Here is a 19,893-nt window from a genome sequence, read left to right as displayed (position 1 = left end):
AGTCCTAAGCTTATCCTGAAGAAATGACATAGGTGAGAAATACTAAAGGCTTGAACAGAGGCAGTGTCAGGAGTTGTACTGTGTCCTCCCTCCACCAACAAAATCCATGGTGAAGTCCTCATCCCCAGTACCTCAGAATGTGACCTCATTTGGAGATAGGGTTCTTTTTTTTTTTTTTTTTTTTTTTTGAGACAGAGTCTTGCTCTGTTGCCCAGGCTGGAGTGCAGTGGCGCAATTTTGGCTCACTGCAACCTCTGCCTCCCAGGTTCAAGTGATTCTCCTGCTTCAGCCTCCCAAGCAGCTGGGCATACAGACGTGCGCCACCACACCTGGCTAATTTTTTGCATTTTTGATAGAGACGGGGTTTCACCATGTTGGCCAGGCTGGTCTTGAACTCCTGCCCTCAAGTTATCCACCCGCCTCGGCCTCCCAAACTGCTGGGATTACAGGCGTGAGCCACCATGCCTGGCCTGGAGATAGGATCTTTACAAAGCTAATCAAGGTAAAATGAGATAATTAGGGTGGGTCCCAATCCAATATGACTGGTATCCTTGGTAAAAGGGGAAATTGAGACACAGATAGGTACAGGGGAAAGGCAATGTGAAGATACAGGGAGAACACCTATGATCATGAAGCTGGCTATCTACCAGCCAAGGAGAAAGGGCTGAAGCAGAGCCTTCCTTCGTAGCCCCCAGAAGGAACCAACCCCGCCAACACCTCGACTTCCAACCAACAAGAGACAATGGGACAATACGTTTCTGTTACTTACGCCACTAACTTGGCGGTACTTTGTTATGGCAGCCATAGCAAATTATTACAGGTGGTGACAATGGGAGTAAAGTGAAAGAAATTTAAGAGGTAAACTGAGAAGGTCTTCATGATTGATTGGATGTGGAGAAAGGGAAAGTAAGGAAGAAAAAGGGCTAAAAAAATGACTCTGCCAACTGGATGGGGAATGGTGAGCAGGAGCAGGGGTCACGGGGAATGACTTCAGAGTTGGACTGGTTGGAATTGAAACTACATCTTGGGAGGTGAGGAGGTGAAGAATACAAGTGCAGATGCCTCCTTTGAAGAGCCCTGCCATGAAGGAAGGACAAGTGAACTGTGGTTACAAGATGAAGTGGAATTATTTTTTGAGACGGAGTCTTGCTCTGTTTCCCGGGCTGGAGTGCAGTGGAATGATCTCAGCTCACTGCAACCCTGCCCCCTGGGTTCAAGTGATTCTCCCACCTCAACCTCCCGAGTAGCTAGGACTACAGGCATGCACCACCATTCCCAGCTAATTTTTGTATTTTTTGTAGAGACGGGGTTTTGCCACGTTGCCCAGGCTGGTCTCAAACTTCTGAGATCAAGTGATCCTCCTGCCTCAGCCTCCCGAAGTGTTGGGATTACAAATGTGAGCCACCAGGCCTGGCCCTGTAATTATTTTAATAGGAAAGATATGAACATGTCTCTGAATTCTGCCTCCACGCCCTTCAGCTTTCTCAGGAACCTAACTCCGCCAATCATATATTCATAATAGCATATGAATGGAATTGAAAATAGCAGTTGAGGCCAGGCGCAGTGGTTCACGCCTTTAATCCCAGCACTTTGGGAGTCTGAGGCGGGCGGATCACAAGGTCAGGAGATTGAGACCATCCTGGCTAACACAGTGAAACCCTGTCTCTACCAAAAATAAAAAGAAATTAACCATGCATGGTGGCGGACGCCTGTAGTCCCAGCTACTCGGGAGGCTGAGGCAGGAGAATGACGTGAACCCGGGAGGTGGAGCTGGCAGTGAGCCCAGATCGCACCACTGCACTCCAGCCTGGGTGACAGAGCGAGACTCCGTCTCAAAAAAAAAAAAAAGAAAATAGCAGTCGAAATAGAATGGCATATGAATGGACTATAATAGCATATGGATGGAAACTGAAAATAGCGGTTACCTAAATGATACCTCAGCTTTGTTGCCAAACAGAAATGAATACAGACCCAAAACAGGGGCAAATCATGGATCTACAGCCCCTCTGCCCTTTACCTGTCCCTCTACTCTTTCATTTACATCTCCTGCTCCTGCCCGATTATTCTCCCAAGAGGAAGCAATTCTAAGTTCCCTCCTCCACAATTGTAAACCGCAATGAAACTGAGAGGTAAATTCTGGAGTTGTAAAGATTAAAAGAGTTGGTTATACACAAGTGTTCATTTCTTGAGGGCAAAGATTCAGTGGCTGGCCTGGACAAGCTACATCCAGAGGGCCCAGGTAAGTGGGAAACTGTGTGCTCTCATTTCCAAGATGAAGATACTAATGGAATAAAGCGAGATATGTCACAAGAAAGATATATAGTGCCTCTGCTACCCTAAACTACACACAGTCCTACACTAACCATACAGGGAATTTTCAGTCCCATTCAAAGCAGAGGCGCAAAAGAGACAAAGATTTACATCCAAGGTAGTTTATCCACAGCATTATTTGTATTGACAAGAACTGCAGATAAGCTAAATATCAACCATTAGGGGGTTAGTTAAATAAATTGTGGTAGAGCCATAAGACAGAATGATAGAGATCTCCATTAAAAATTACATTTTGCAGGAATTTTTATAATGTGAGAAATTATCACAATGCAAAGTCATACAGAATCAATGACATAGGAGTTAAAAAGAAATTACTTAGGCAGATAGTGAGGATAAGGAAGTCCTTAGTAGTGTTTTCCCTTTAATGAAAAGCAGCCCCAACATCATTTTCTTCTCTAACAAAGAGCAGCCTGTAAAATCAAGCTGCAGACATAGACAAGCAAGCTGGAAACTTGCACGGGTGAATGTCGCCAGTCATGCCAATAGGAAAAGGCTACCTGGGACTAGGCAGGATCAAAATGGCGGATCCATCTTCCCTTCTCTTTGCCAGCCATGCATACAGCAAGGAGCAGACAAGATGGCACTGGCCAAGTGGAAAGCCCATTTGCATAATAAGATTAGGGTGGGATGACCAGCCTTCCCCACAAGCTAGGTAAATGTCACATCTGGCCAAACCAATCCGTGGGCCCTACATAAATCATACATTGCCTCCTCAAGTCTACCTGTAAAATCTGCTATGGTCCACTGCAGGCCAGCTTTTCCCTTTCAGACGCCCCTCTGTCTGGTAAGAGAGAGGAAACTGCTCTCCTTTCTCCTTTTTTGGCCTATTAAACCTCTACTCCTAAACTGACTCCTTGCGTGTGTCCATGTCTTTAATCTTCTTGGTGCGAGACAACAAACCCCAGCTATTTACCCCAGACGATGAAGCCGCTACATCAGCAGTATAGAGAACTTCATATATAATGTGATTCAAGGATGTAAAGGAAAAAAAATCTGTACATGCACACACACACACACATGCACATGTACACACATACATATTACCTAAGAGTAATCGAGTGGTTTTATGCAATACATTGGTGGTACAGCCAAAGGACTGGGTGGCATGACATGACATGATTGTTGTCACATCTTGATTACAGCATGATATGATGAGCTGCACATCTTAAAGGCTGACTGAAAAAAAAAAAATCAAAAGTCTACAAGGACATGACCACACTACTTATGGTAGCCAAAAGTTGGAAGCAACCCAAACGTCCAATTCTAAGGATTAGAAGGGTAAAGTGTGGCATAGTCAAACAATGACATACCATACAGCAAAAAGAATAAATTAACTTTAGCAACACGCAACAACCTGGAAGAATCTCACAAATATAATGTTGAGCAAAAAAAAGTAAAGGAGTGTCTAGCACATGATTCAATTTCTATAAAACTCAACCACAGGAAAAACTAATCCACAGCGTAGACATCAGAATAATGGATACTTTGATGGAAAGTTACTGAAAGACGCTTAATGGGAACTTCAGAAGGACTAGTAATGTTCTATTTCTTAATCTGGGTATTGACTGCATGAGTGCATTCATTTTGTAAAAATTTATCCAGCTTTACAGTTAAGATGTATGTAATTTTCTATATGTATCTTCAACTTCAGTAAAAAGTTTATTTTTGAAATAATCTGTAAGGAAAAATGAGAAGTATAAGTGACTCAACAAGAAAAGCTAAAATGAGCAAGCACCAGTCTATAAACATTTACACTGCGAACAAGAAGCTGTGGCTTTTTACCTAGGCTAATCTCTACCAGGACAAACCCACTAAACTTACAAACCATTAAAAAAAAAAAGCACTGTGCTCGCAGAGCATCATCAATGATGCCCTTTTTTTTTTTTTTTTTTTTCCTTTTTTAAGTTTGACAGTTTGTTGAGCTGAGGTCAAGGTGTTTATTTGGGGTCCCTTTGATGAAAGAAGTCTGCTTTTGGGCCGGGCGCGGTGGCTCACGCCTGTAATCCCAGCACTTTGGGAGGCCGAGGCAGGCGGATCACGAGGTCAGGAGATCAAGACCATCCTGGCTAACACGGTGAAACCCCGTCTCTACCAAAAATACAAAAAATTAGCCGGGCGTGGAGGCGGGCGCCTTTAGTCCCAGCTACTAAGGAGGCTGAGGCAGGAGAATGGCGTGAACCCGGGAGGCGGAGCTTGCAGTGAGCCGAGATGGCGCCACTGCACTCCAGCCTGGGCGACAGAGAGAGACTCCGTCTCAAAAAAAAAAAAAAGTCTGCTTTTGGGGTCTATCCAATGAAGAAAATGAGCAGGATTCTCGACTCCTAACATTCAGCTGTATAATCGTTTGCCTACGTTTATCTCTTACGTCCAAGTATAATTAGCTCAGCCCAGCTTACTCTGAACTGGAAGGCTGTATATCATAAAGATTAAAGCTTCTGAGCATGACAGTCCTGGGTTTAATGTTTAACACCAAGTTCTGCCACCTACAGGCTGTGACCTTAGGCAAGTTTTACTATTCCTCCCAGCTTCAATGTCCTCATCTATGTAAAATGGGTGTAATAATGGTATTTACCTCATATAGTTGTAGTGAGGATTAAATAAAATTAAACCACTTAATCTATGTGACACATTCAAAAGAAATTAACTGCTGTTATTTCTCAACACATTTTTTTCACTATCAGCCTAGTTTGCTACCCCAACCAGCCTCTCACACTTTATCTTCTCCCACCTCCTGCCTAAAATGGTAGTGCTCAAAAAACAACAATTCATTTATAAAGAGAAATAAGGCCAGACGTGGTGGCTGTCACCCGTAACCCCAGCACTTTGGGAGGCTGAGGCGGGCAGATTGCTTGAGCCCAGGAGTTCGAGACCGTCCTGGGCAATATGATGCAATCCTATCTCTACAAAAAAATACAGAAAAATTAGCCAGGTGTGGTGGCTTGCACATATAGTCCCAGGGAAGTGGGAGAGTTCCCTGATTTCCCCTTGCAGGATGTGCGACAGGGGTGCAACTTGCCTGTTCCGTCACCTTGCAGCTCAAATCCCTAGGGGGAGCATGCAAACAGGCAGGTGCAGAGGCCAGGGCAAGTGCTTTGGGCTCTCAGCCCTGCAGTAGTGTCTAGGGGTGGGTGCCTGCAACTCCAGTGTTACCAAGTTCTTTCAGCTTTGCTGTCTGCAGACGGCTTGAGTGTTAATCAGCTCTTAACACAAGGACAGAGGGCCAGTGTAACAGACTTCCATATCCCGAGCTCTTGCCCAGTGTTCCAGAAAAATCGAATCACACACAGGCTCCAAGGATGAGTGCAAGGTTTTGTTTGTTTGTGTGTGTGTTTGTTTGAGGTGGAATCTCACTCTGTCACCCAGGCTGGAGTGCAGTGGCACAATCTCAGCTCACCGCAACCTCCGTCACCCGGGTTCAAGTGATTCTCCTGCCTCAGCCTCCCAAGTAGCTGAGATTACAGGTGCCTGCCACCAAGCCAGGCTAATTTTTGTATTTTTAGTAGAGACAGGGTTTCACCATATTGGCCAAGCTGGTCTCAAACTCCTGATCTCAGGTGATCTGCCCACCTCGGCCTCCCAAAGTCCTGGGATTACTGGCATGTATCACTGCGCCCAGCTGAGTGCAAGGTTTAATTGAGTGGTGGAGGTGGCTCTCAGCAAGATGAGTGGGGAGCTGAAAGGGGGGATGGAGTGGGAAAGTGATCTTCCCAGCAGCTGTCCTCTTCCAGCAGCTGGCTTCTTCTCCAACGGCCCCTGGCCAAACTCCCCTCGGCATCCAGATGTCCCTCCTCTTCTCCCTTTCTCTGCCTTGTTGTTCTGCTGTTGCTGGTCTGCTGCTCTGCTGCTCTGCCGGTGTCCTCTGGAGCCTGAGGTTTGGGGTTTCTATTGGGGCAGGATAGGGGACCTGGCAGGCTAAAAGGCAAATTCTGGGACACAAAAACAGAAATGCCTGTTCTCATTTAGGGCTGCAGGTATCCAGGCTTGAGGGTAGGGCCTTTGCCAGGGAGCCGCCCTCTTCTACCCAGTATTTCCTTGTCTCCTGCCCATATCACCAGCTACTTGGGAGAATAGGTGGGAGGAATGCTTGTGCCTGGGAGGCTGAGGTTGCAGTGAGCCGTGATCATGCACTGCACTCAGCCTGGGCAACAGTGCAAGACCTTGTCTCAAAAAAAAAAAAAAAAAATCACAATTCTAAATAAAGACAAGCTCCAAGAGAGCCACAACCTATGCATCCATCAGTGGATGAATAGATTTTTTTAATGTGGTATATATACACAACGGAATACTAGTCAGCCATAAAAAATAATAAAATCATGTCATTTGCAGCAACATGAATGGAACTGGAGATCCAGTTCCTTATATTAAGTGAAATAAGCAGGCATAGAAAGACATGCCTGGGAGGTGGAGGTTGGAGTGAGCTGAGATCACGCCACTATACTCCAGTCTAGGTGAAAGAGTGAGACCGTGTTTAAAAAAAAAAAGTTATTCTCATTCTCATGAAGGTAGAGAGTAGTGGTTATCAGAGGTGAGGAAGAGATGAGGGGGCTGAAGACAAGTTGGTTAAGGGATAAAAAAAATAGTTAGATAAAAGGAGTAAGTTCTAGTATTCGATACAGTACAGTAGGAAAATTATAGTTAATAATAATTTATTGTATATTTCAAAATAGCTAGAAGAGATGTGAAACATTCCCAGCACAAAGGAAAGATAAATGCTTGAGGTGATGGCTATCCCAATTGCCCTAATTTGATCATTACATATTGTATGCAATTATCAAAATACCATATGATCCCCAAAATATGTACAACTATTATATATCAATAAAAAAAGAAAAAGAAAGAAAATCAAAATTTTACATTTTTTGAGGAACTCAATAAACATCTCTACAATTTATTTAAAAGAATAAAGTTTCATAAATAACTAAGTCAATCTTTTAAAAAATATATTATAAAGAAGGTGTATTGGGGTTAAGACAGAAAAACAGAACCCTCCCTATATGGGAGATATATATTAAGAGAATTATTCCAAGAAATTGGCTCACAGAATTTGTGTGGGTTTCCCCCAACAAGTCTGAAATCCATACAGCAGGGTATCAGGACAGGCAGGCTGGGATTCTCAGGGACAGGACTCTGCAGTCCACAGGACTAATTTTTTCTTCCTTAGGGAAGCCCCACTTCTGCTCTTTAGATCTTTAAACTGATTGAATTAGGCACACCCAGTTTATCTAGGATAAATTCCCTCACTTAAAGTTAACAGAGTAATGGATTTTAATCACATCTACAAAATACCTTCCTGGCAACACCTAGATTCATTTTCATTGAACAACTAACCAAGCTGACGCATCAAAAAGATAATTGCAAAGGGAGTCTCGTCTTACCCGTTTTAATGACACGCCCATAAAGCCTTAGTAATAAAATGTTTTAAGCAATATTGTTGCAGGCACAGTCAAGTAGACAAATGGAACAGAGTAGATAGCTTAGAAATAGACATGTGCATATACGGAAATATACAATAAAAGTAGCACCACAGAGGAGCCAAGGACAAGTTATTTCATACCCAATGTTGGGAAAACTGGTGATAGCTATATGGAGAAAAATAATAAGATCTATATCTTATACCAAACAAAATTTCCTAGTACACTGGTAGCCAGTTTAAGACTTAACAGAAGGCCGGGCGCGGTGGTTCACGCCTGTAATCTCAGCACTTTGGGAGGCGGAGGCGGGCGGATCAGGAGGTCAGGAGATCGAGACCATCCTGGCTAACACCGTGAAACCCCGTTTCTACTAAAAAATGCAAAAATAAATAGCTGGGCGTGGTGCCGGGGGCCTGTAGTCCCAGCTACTCGGGAGGCTGGGGCAGGAGAATGGCATGAACCCGGGAGGCGGAGCTTGCAGTGAGCCGAGATCGCGCCACTTCACTGCAGCCTGGGCGACAGAGCGAGACTCCGTCTCAAAAAAAAAGACTTAATAGAGAGAAGCTACAACAAAAGTACCTACAAAAAAAAAATCCTTAATAGAGAAGGTGTTTTCATGCGCGTCCGTGTGAAGAGACCACCAAACAGGCTTTGTGTGAGCAACATGGCTGTTTATTTCACCTGGGTGCAGGCGGGCTGTGTCTGAAAAGAGAGTCAGTGAAGGGAGATAGGGGTGGGGCCGTTTTATAAGATTTGGGCAGGCAAAGGAAAATTACAGTCAAAGGAGGTTTGTTCTCTGGCGGGCAGGAGTGGGGGTCGCAAGGTGCTCAGTGGGGGAGCTTTTTGAGCCAGGATGAGCCAGGAAAAGGATTTTCACAAGGTAATGTCATCACTTAAGGCAAGGACCGGCCATTTTCACTTCTTTTGTGGTGGAATGTCATCAGTTAAGGTGGGGCAGGGCATATTCACTTCTTTTGTGATTCTTCAGTTACTTCAGGCCATCTGGGCGTATACGTGCAAGTCACTGGTGATGCGATGGCTTGGCTTGGGCTCAGAGGCCTGACAGGTATCAAATAGAAGAACAATATCAGCACAGTCTCTGTTAAGACACTTAGAATTAAGCCACGCAGTCTGAATTAGAGCCCCCAATTCCCAGGGTCGTGGCAGGCAGTGGTAGAGAAGTGCCAAAAGGAGAAAGCAAGCATCTTTCTAAGGACTCCCTAGACTAATCAGGAAGGGTTGGGCTGACTGGGGATGGGAGGCAGGGTTTTAACTAGTTCAGCATTGAAAACTCTTTTATAACTGGTCATGTGACCTTTCACCTTGTCATACTGCTGTTGTCTGTGAATATCTGTGTTACTTTTTTTTTTTTTTTTTTTGAGACAGAGTCTCGCTCTGTCAGCCAGGCTGGAGTGCAGTGGCACGATCTCAGCTCACTGCAACCTCCGTCTCCTTGGCTCAAGCAATTCTCCTGCCTCAGTCTCCCGAGTAGCTGGGATTACAGGCGTGGGCCACCACACCCGGCTAATTTTTGTATGTTTAGTAGAGATGGGGTTTCACTATGTTGGTCAGGCTGGTCTCAAACTCCTGACCTCAGGTAATCCGCCCACCTTGACCTCCCAAAGTGCTGGGATTACAGGCATGAGCCACTGCACCTGGCCTTTTTTTTTTTTTCAGTGTAGAGATGGGGTTTCCCACTGTTGTCCAGGCTGGTCTTGAACTCTTGGGCTCAAGTGATCCTCCATCCCTGATTGCTCAAAGTGCTGGGATTACAGGTATGAACCACTGTGCCCGGCCTGTGTTACATTTTTTTAAAAACTCAGTCCACTCTTTGGGTTTTCTTTTAATGGTGTTGGCCCCATAAATATTCTATCTTAAGCAAAAAAGTTGCTTAAGGAATCTATCTTAAGCAAAAAAGTTGCTTAAGGAATCTATCTTAAGCAAAAGGTTCTGGCGAGGACAATATTAACATTAAGACATTCCATTTGCCCATAGAAAATCAGTAAAAGACAATCTCTTATATCAAATTTGTCATCCTCTTTCTCTTCTGTTCAGTTCAGAAAACTCGTTCCTGTACTGAACCTTGCTTTCTGTGGTTTCTCCAGTGTTTTCAAAGTGAGAACTTCCCAACTGCTGTCAAATGTTTAAAAGAAATCACTTTTTAAAACCTAGAGGTAAATGTAAGGATACATGTCATCTCAGAGTGAGAAAAGACATTCTAAGCCTAAATGTAATAAAATTTTAACAAAGAATATTTGTAGGTCTGAGTACAGAAAAATTTTAAACTTCTTGTGGCTGACACAAATCGGAATAGCTGCTCAGCTCACAATGATTTCTTACTAACTGTATTTGTGTCACTGTTTATTCCAGTAATAGACCTGCCTCCAAGGAAGAGGGGTAGACACATGACCCAGGTTAGTCAATCATAGTACCTTTCCCTTCCTACTTCCTATTCATTTTTTTCATGCATTCATTCATTCCACAACCGTTTATTGAATGGAAATTCAACGATAAGCAAAAGATTCCTACCTTCCTGAAGCTTAGAGTTTTGGGGGAATAAGCATTAATTGAACAATTCCATTAGTAAATATATAATTTCAAGTAGAAAGAAGTGGCTCAGGAGAAGATCACAAGTCTATAAGAACATCTATCAAAAAAATCAGACATATTATTGGAGGCAAGAGGAAGGCAGTCAATACTGAGGGGTGTCACTGGAGATGAAAGATGAAGAATGGGTAGGAATCAACCAGGTGAAGGAGATAGTGTGGGTGGAGAGAGCACAGCAGGCAGGGAGAACCACAGCCATCATTTCATGGTAAAAGCAGTAAGAGATTAGCGGAGATGATCCATGTCACTTGTAAAAGAAATGCAAATTAAAACTACAAAACGCTATTTTTCACCTATTAAAAAACTTTTTAGTTATGATGGCAATGGTGTAGTGAACAGTCATTGCTACTAGGAGTGTAAATTAATGCAACTTTTCTGGAAAGTAAGTTGACAATATGTTTCAAAAGTCCTAAAAAAGATGATACTTGTTGACAAAGTATTTTCTCTAAGTATTCTTCTTTTAGGAATCTATCTTAAGCAAAAAAGTTTAAAACTCAGATATAAATTTATATACAAAAATACTCAATTTTGTTATTTAAAATGTTGAAAAACTAGAAAAAACAAAGAAAATGATTAAATAAATTATGTACAGCCATATGGTAGAATATTATGCAGCCAGTATTATACATGCAAGATATAACATCACTTTCATAATCAGGACAAAAAAGCCAATTACAACATTCCATTGCCAACAAAAAAATTCAGTGCTCAGTGTATAATTAGTCACTTAATTACTCCATGTTAAATAAAAATTCATGGATGAAAGCAAATATGATTTATGACTTCCAAATGTATAATAAGATTTTAAAGAATATCCAGTTTTATATTTGTATATTCAACTGCCTACTTGACAACTTCTACTTTGATGTTTCAAAGCATCTCAAACTTAATTCAAAATCAAACTCTTGTCCCTTTAGCCCTGCCCAAACTCCTTCTTCCTCAAGTTTCCCCATCTCAGTATGGGGCACCATAGACCCTCTTGAGTTCTTGACATCTCCATCCCCTTACCCTATTACAAGTCCACTCAATTCTGGCCTCAAAATAGATCTACCACTGCCCTTTTTTCTCTGTCTCCTTTGCTATTACTCTGCTGTAATGGTCTCTTACCTGGACAAATGCAATAGCTTCCTAACTGGTCTCCTAGCTTTTACCTCCTTCCAACCCATTCTCCATCCAATGGGGAATGTAATCTTATAAAAATAAAAAACTGAGTCAAGACATTCCCCTAATTAAAACATTTCGATAGCTTCCCATTGCATTTATTTAATTATTTAATTATTTATTTATTTTTGAGGCAAAGTCCCACTCTATTGCCCAGGCTGGAGTGCAGTGGCACGATCTTGGCTAACTGCAACCTCTGCCTCCCGGGTTCAAGAGATTCTCCTGCCTCAGCTTTCCAAGTAGCTGGGGTTACAGGTGCCTGCCACCACGCCTGGCTAATTTTTGTATTTTTTTAGTAGAGACGGGGTTTCGCCATGTTGGCCAGGCTAGTCTCGAACTCCTGACTTCAAGTGACCCATCCACCTGCCTTGGCCTCCCAAAGTGCTGGAATTACAGGTGTGAACCACCGTGCCCAGCCCCCACTGCACTTAAATAACATCTGACATCCTTTCCATGACCTGCATAATTACTGCTGACTTATTATGAGTTAGACATTGTTCTAAGGGCTTTTTATGTATAGTAATTCTTTGGATCCTGATAACAAGCATAGGAAGTAGGTATTATTATCTTTCCTATTTCACAGATGAAGCCACAGAGGCACAGAGGTTACACTTGCCCAGGGTCTCTCAGAGAGCTACTGTGGAGGCAGGAAACAACCCCAGGAAGCCCAAGCCCTGCTCTCTGCACCACAGTCTCTGGTCCTCAGATGGACCCACTGGGATCCCATGGTTTGGTCTCTCTGTTCCTGGAACCCGACAAACATCCTCACCCCAGTGCCTTTGTGACCTTGCTAATCCCTTCCCAGGAACACAGTTTTCTCTGCTTTTTAAATGGCTGGCTTCTCACCCTCCAGGTCTCCATAAATAGGAATGGTATAATAGGTTATGGCACATATTTGCAACGGAATACCATACAACTGTTTTAAAATATGAGATAAATCTATGTGTACTGACGTGGAACAATATTTAGCATATTTTAGATTGCTAAGTGAAAAAGGCAAGTTACAGAATACCATGTTAAAATTTAAAAATATGAGCGGGGCATGGTGCCTCATGCCTGCAATCCCAGCACTTTGGGAGGCTGAGGCGGGTGGATCACCTGAAGTCAGGAGTTCGAGACAACAGCCTGAGCAACAGAGTGAGACTCTGTCTCAAAAAAATAATAAATAAAAATAAAAAAATTTAAAATACGTATAGCATGATTCCATTTGTTTATGAAAAGAAAATTTTAAGGCCGGGCTCGGTGGCTCACGCCTGTAATCCCAGCACTTTGGGAGGCCGAGGTGGGCGGATCGCGAGGTCAGGAGATCGAGACCATCCTGGCTAGCACAGTGAAACCCCATCTCTACCAAAAATACAAAAAATTAGCCGGGTGTGGTGGCGGACACCTGTAGTCCCAGCTACTTGGGAGGCTGAGGCAGGAGAATGGCATGAATCCGGGAGGCGGAGCTTGCAGTGAGCTGAGATCTTGCCACTGCACTCCAGCCTGGGAGACAGCGAGACTCCGTCTCAAAATAAATAAATAAATAATAAAAAAATAAAAGAAAAATTTAAAATTTATCTATCTAAGGTCTAGAAGGTTATGCACTACATTTTTTAACTAGGGTGACCTCTGAGGAGCGAGACTGGGAAAGAGAGGCTAGAAAACAGGGTTTGCATTTTTCACTTTGCACATTTCTTATTGTTTGAATTTTTATCTCCACCCTATATTAGTAACATAATAATAATTGTAAGACAAAACATTTTCTTCATATGTTTAATGTTTGAGCTCTAAATTTTGTTATTTGGGTATTCTAATTTTTATTCTCTTCCTCTCTTTCCCAGATTTCTCTTAAGTATCTGGAGAAAGTCTTTTATTTCATTCTTCTCTCTCTCTCTTTTTTTTTTATTTTTTTTGAGACGGAGTCTTGCTTTGTCGCCCAGACCAGACTGTAGTGGCGCTATCTCGGCTCACTGCAAGCTCCGCCTCCCGGGTTCATGCCATTCTCCTGCCTCAGCCTCCTGAGTAGCTGGGATTACAGGTGCCCGCCACGGCACCCGGCTAATTTTTTGTATTTTAGTAGAGACGGGGTTTCACCGAGTTAGCCAAGATGGTCTCGATCTCCTGACCTCATGATCCGCCCACCTCGGCCCCCCAAAGTGCTGGGATTACAGGCGTGAGCCACCGCACCCGGCCTCTCTCTTTTTTTTTTTTTTTTTTTTGAGACAGAGTTTCACTCTTGTCACCCAGGCCGGAGTGTAATGGTACGATCTCTGCTCACTGCAACCTCTGCCTCCCAGGTTCAAGCGATTCTCATGCCTTGGCCTCCCGAGTAGCTGGGATTACAGGCATGCACCACCACGCCTGGCTAATTTTTGTATTTTTTAGTAAAGACAGTGTTTCACAATGTTAGCCAGACTGGTCTCGAACTCCTGACCTTAGGTGATCCACCCTTTTTAGGGTTCAGAACATTGAAAGTGATTGGTTGTTTCAACTCAATTATCTACAATATGTAGCCATAGTCAGCATAGTAATTCAATGTTGTTCTTAATTTCCACTCAGTCCTAAGCTGGTTCGTGAAGACCTGCCTTAATGAAGTCTCAAAGTTTTTGACTTCCACATTCATACTTCCAAGTAGTGAGTGGGTGTTCAGTCACTCTTTATACAGAGATGCATTAGTTCTCTGAGAGCACTCCTACACCACTCCCTTGAAGATCTCACTTACTCAAAGTAAGGTTTCCTTGACTATCTCTATACTAGTAATTTCATTTCTGTATATTCCACCCAGCTATCCCCTGAGCCCCAGACTGCTCTAACCAGTACTCACTTGATGTCTCCATTTGGAGATGGTACCACTGATACCATTAGCTAGGAAGAAAAATGAGGTCAGGAGGGATAAAATGATGAGCAGTTACTCTAGCTGCCGTTTCTCCTTCACCTCCACATCTCAGTAGTATTTTGAGAGACCACTCCTGGCAAAAATTCTGAATCAGTCTGTCCATTCTGAATTCTGATGTCTCCAATCAGGAGAGATCAAATACACAGTAATTTGAATAGGGGAAGTTACATATATGTAATTACTAACTATAAGTTAGTAATAGGGGTACTGAGGTAAGTGAGGATAGGGGTAATGACGGATTAACTAGTAAGAAGTAAAGAGAAGTCTTAATAATATGGGAATAGCAGATATAAGGAGGAGCCCTAGCTCTAGGTCTGAGATAGAGTGCCCAAGAAGAACCTCCTTTTCCCTCAAGAGCTCAGATTCAGACTTTGGAGCGGGCACAGCCATGGATCTCTGGAACACAGAAAAGTTGCCGTGATGCCACACTGGCAGAACTTCATGAAAACCTGCCCCTGGGATTTTCCAGAAACCTTTAAGGTGTCAGGGACAGTTGTTTATGGGGTGCATCTCACCTACAAAACTATCTGATGTGGCTCCAGGAGAGGCTGCCCTCTGCTGGTTGCTGCTGGGAACTACACACTGCAGGAGCCAGACACTGAAGAAGCTGCAAATGTTACGAAACCTGGCCAGGGGTGGGAACGGGTGCTCTAGAGGCAGCTGCTGGCTACTAGGTGCTGCTGACTGCCAGGCACTGCAGGAGCCGGGAAACTAGAGACACTGTCAGCATACTACAGAAGCTCAGTGTTAGAGAGAGCTATGCTCTGCAGGAGCTGGTCCCTGGGGAAGCCTCATGTGATGCAGGAGCCTGTGGCACACACACAGGAATCAGGAAGTAAAAGCTTTCCTCCTGTAATGCCTGTCCAATTCTGACAAAGCTTCTGTGCCATCTGGCAAAGAAAAATATTGAAGGGTTCCAGATCTGTTTTCACAGAGCAGGCAAAAAGTATGAATTGGGAGCAACTAGCACAGCAAGTCATCTCCATCCTCTCTAACCTCATTGGCCACTGCCTTAGGTCAGGTTCACTCACTTGCTTGCTCTTTTTATTCCTTGTCTGGACTGTTGAAAGAGTCTAGGAACTGGGCTCCTGGCCTGGCTGCCACTGGCCCAAAGGATGACATGTGAATGAAAAAGGAGGCCCTTCCTTCGGGTGTACAGAGCACGATGCCCGGCTCTCAGCTCTTACTGATCCTTGCTAGGTACACCGGGCACAGCTCAGAACAGAAGCCTGGCTCCTCACCTGCTCCCGGTCTCCAATCTTCCCTGCTCATATCACTCCTCAAACCCATGCACCACACTGCCACCACTTTTCTCAAACTTAAAATTGAAAGTATAATTCACCTCTTCAGCACCCCTCAATACTTCTCTACTGCCCATTAAATAAAATCTGAACTCCTTAGCTAGGCATACATGGTCATCTGTGATCTGCTCCTTGCCTGTTATCCAGTATGTTGAATGACTAAATGAGAGAAGGCAAAACAAAACAACAACAACAAAAACAAAAACCCCACTAAAGACAGAAGGCACTAGTGAACCCCAGGGCAGAAGTTGAAAATTAAACAAGAAATGCTGGAGGAGAGAGTCTATGACTCTGGAAGGAGACAACAACAAACAAATTTGAGTGCAGCCTCTGGCTTGGCTCTAAGCTACAGGAGTAAGCCTGTTAGACAGCATTCCCAGTTGGGTGCATTATTTTCTCTGTATATATCTCCCCTACCAGGACTAGACATTTTTGTTGTTGTTGTTTTTGTTTTTTGAGATGGAGTCTCACTCTGTCATCCAGGCCGGAGTGCAGTGGTGCAATCTCGGCTCACTGAAACCTCCACTGCCCAGGTTCAAGCGATTTTCCTGCCTCAGCCTCCTGAGTAGCTGGGATTACAGGTGCCTGCCACCACGCCCGGCTAATTTTTGTATTTTTAGTAGAGACGGGGTTTCACCATGTTGGCCAGGCTGGTCTCGAATTCCTGACCTCAGATGATCCACCTGCCTCAGCCTCCCAAAGTGCTGGGATTATAGATGTGAGCCACCTCACTCAGCCTAGGGCTCAAGGTTTTTACAGTCATTTCTGACTATCCCTTTCCCCATATTCCTATCACATTGGCCAGTCAAGCCCACCCTTTCATAGTCTCCCTACTCCCTGCTTAGTCCTCATTCTTGCTGCCTTGGGAATCTAATCCTCACTGCCTCATATTTACAGTACTGGATCCATATCCCACATGGCCACTCATTCAACAGCATGGCCCTGCGCTAGATGCTGGAGACACAGACATGAATGACACAAGACCTGCAGCCTGACCTTCCTATCTTTGCCAGGACAATCTTGGCTACTTTTAGCAAGTTAGTCTCCTGCTCAGGGACCTCTAAAGGCACCCTGATGCCTACCCAATCAATTCTAAATTCATACATTGCTTTCTTTTAATCACTCAACAAGTACTACTAAAGGCTTACTGTGTGCCAGGCACTACGTATAAGGCAGTGGTCAAAAGAGGCACCGGCCCTGCCCTTAAGGAACTTATTGTCTAGTGTGGAAGACAGACATAAAAGCTATATTCACAGAAATAATAATGCAAATAGGGCTGAGCGCAGTGGCTAATGCCTGTAATCCCAGAACTCTGGGAGGCCAAGGCGGGCAGATCCCGAGGTCAGGAGATCGAGACCATCCTGGCTAACACAGTGAAACCCCGTCTCTACTAAAAATACAAAAATTAGCCGGGCGTGGTGGCGGGCGCCTGTAGCCCCAGCTACTCCAGAGGCTGAGGCAGGAGAATTGCTTGAACCCAGGAGGCGGAGTTTGCAGTGAGCCAAGATCGCGCCACTGCACTCCAGCCTGGGCGCCAGAGCGAGACTCTGTCTCAAAAAAAAAAAACCACAAAGAAATAATAATGAAAATAAAATAATTATATAATTATTATTCTTTAATTATAGTTGTGAGTAATATGAATGTCAAGGGGTGCCAGAGATCTGAGTAGGAGTCCAGATTTAGGTGTGTGTTGGGAGTACAGGTGTTCTCAGGAAAAGGGCACAGCTCATTCAGAAGTTATTTAGTCACTTAACACTTGAGTCATCACCAAATCTCTGGGTCTCAGGTACCTCAAATATTGATTCTGTTCTGGATGACTATTTTACCAAACAAGAGCCAAATTGCAAGCTCTTATAACTCAATAATAAAAAGATAAATAACCCAATTAAAAATGGGCAAAGTATCAGAATATTCGTTTCTCCAAAGATCTACAAATCACCAATAAACTCATGAAAGCATTATCATTATCGCTAGGGAAATGCAAACCAAAACCACATCGAGATACCACTTTAAACCCACTAGAGTGGTTATAATTTTTTTTGAGATGGATTTTTGCTCTTGTTGCCCAGGCTGGAGTACAATGGCGCGATCTTGGCTCACCGCAACCTCCGCCTCCCAGGTTCAAGCAATTCTCCTGCCTCAGCCTCCCGAGTAACTGGGATTACAGGCATGTACCACCACACCCGGCTAACTTTGTATTTTTAGTAGAGACGGGGTTTCGCCATGTTGAGGCTGGTCTCAAACTCCTGACCTCAGGTGATCCGCCCACCTCGGCCTCACAAAGTGCTGGGATTACAGGCATAAGCCACCACGCCTGGTCAATTTTTTTAAATACAATATAACAAGTATTGGTGAGGATGTGGAGAAATTGGAAGCCACATACACTGCTGGTGGCAGTGTGAAATGTAAAATGAATGCAGCCACTGTGGAAAACCGTTTGGCAGTTTCCCCCCAAATTAACCGTAGGGTTACTATACAATCCAGCAATTCCATTCCTAGGTGTATACCTAAGAGAGATAAAAACATGTGCTCGTACAAAAATTTGTACATGAATGTTCACAGCAGGATTATTCATAAGTTAAAAAATGGAAACTATCCAAATGTCTATTAAATGATGAATGGATAAATAAAATGTCATATATCCATACAACTGAATATAACTTGACAATGAAAAAGAATGAAATAGTAGTACATTCTACAACATGGATGAACCGTGAAAACGTATGCCAAGGAAGCCAGTTACAAAAGATACATACCATATGATTCCATTCGTATAAAATGTCCTGAATAGGTTAATCTATTGAGAAAGAAAGATTTGTGATTGCCTAGGACTGGGAGGGTTGTGAGGAGTGAAGAGGACGAGGGATGCAAAATGACTATTAATGAGTGTTTCTTTTCTTAATGTGATGAGACTACTCTAAAATTGTGGTGATGGTTGGGTTGCACAATTCTGTGAATAAAAGCCATTTGAACTGTACACTTTAAATAAGGGAACTGCATAGTAGGTGAGTTGTATCTCAATAAAGCTGTTAAAAAAAAATCAGGAGTTGGGGATATGGGGCTGAGGCAGGAGGATCACTTGAGACTGGGAGGTGCAATGAGCCACCGCACTCCAGCCTGCACGACAGAGCCAGAGAGACCCTGTCTCAAAAAAAAAAAAAAAAAAAAATCAAATGACCCTTTACCAGTATCAAAGTGCCTCATCAGCCAGGTACCACCTTTTCAATGGATGGGGAGACTGAAGTGTAGAGGAATTAAGTATCCGACTTGGGGGTTGGGGGAAGTGGCTCACGCCTGTAATCCCAACACTTTGGGAGGCCGAGGTGGGAGGATCGCTTGAGCCCAGGAGACCAGCCTGGCCAATATGCCGAAACTCTGTCTCTATAAAAAATACAAAAAATTAGCCTGGCGTGTTGGCAGGCGCCTGTAATTCCAGCTGCTACGGAGGCTGAGGCAGGAGAATCACTTGAACCCGGGAGGCAGACGTTGCAGTGAGCCGAGATCGCGCGGTTGCACTCCAGTCTGAGCGACAAAGCAAGACTCCGTCTCAAAAAAAAAAAGAAAGAAAGTATCCGACTTGGTCTTGGGCTCTTCTCACTATAATCCAACTATATTCTCTTACGAAATGGCAGAATTAATCTTCCCTCCTTGTGACACCCCTGTAGTTATACATGCCTCTGGCACTTACAATCATTTTTTCTAATTGTGTTTAACGGTTCTAGCACATTACGTTGTAACTTTAGAATAGAGATTGTGTCTGATTCCTGTGTATTAAGATCTGACCTTTTTTATTTTTATTTATTTATTTTTTAGACAGAGTCTCGCTCTGTCGCCCAGGCTGGAGTGCAGCGGTCCGATCTCGGCTCACTGCAACCTCCGCCTCCCGGGTTCAAGCGATTCTCCTGCGTCAGCCTCCCGAGTGGCTGGGATTACAGGCGTGCATCACCACTCCCGGCTAATTTTTTTGTATTTTTAGTAGAGACTGGGTTTCACCATGTTGGCCAGGGTGGTCTCGAACTCCTGACCATGTGATCCGCCTGCCTCGGCCTCTCAAAGTGCTGGGATTACAGGCGTGAGCCACCGCGCCCGGCCGATCTGACCTTTTTTTTTTTTTTTTTTTTGAGACGGAATCTCGCTCTATCGCCCAGGCTGGAGTGCAGTGGCGCGATCTCGGCTCACTGCAAGCTCCGCCTCCTGGGTTCAC

Source organism: Pan troglodytes, chromosome 2, assembly GCF_028858775.2.
Source record: "Pan troglodytes isolate AG18354 chromosome 2, NHGRI_mPanTro3-v2.0_pri, whole genome shotgun sequence".
Classification (NCBI taxonomy): Eukaryota; Metazoa; Chordata; class Mammalia; order Primates; family Hominidae; genus Pan; species Pan troglodytes.
This window is presented reverse-complemented; position numbering follows the sequence as displayed.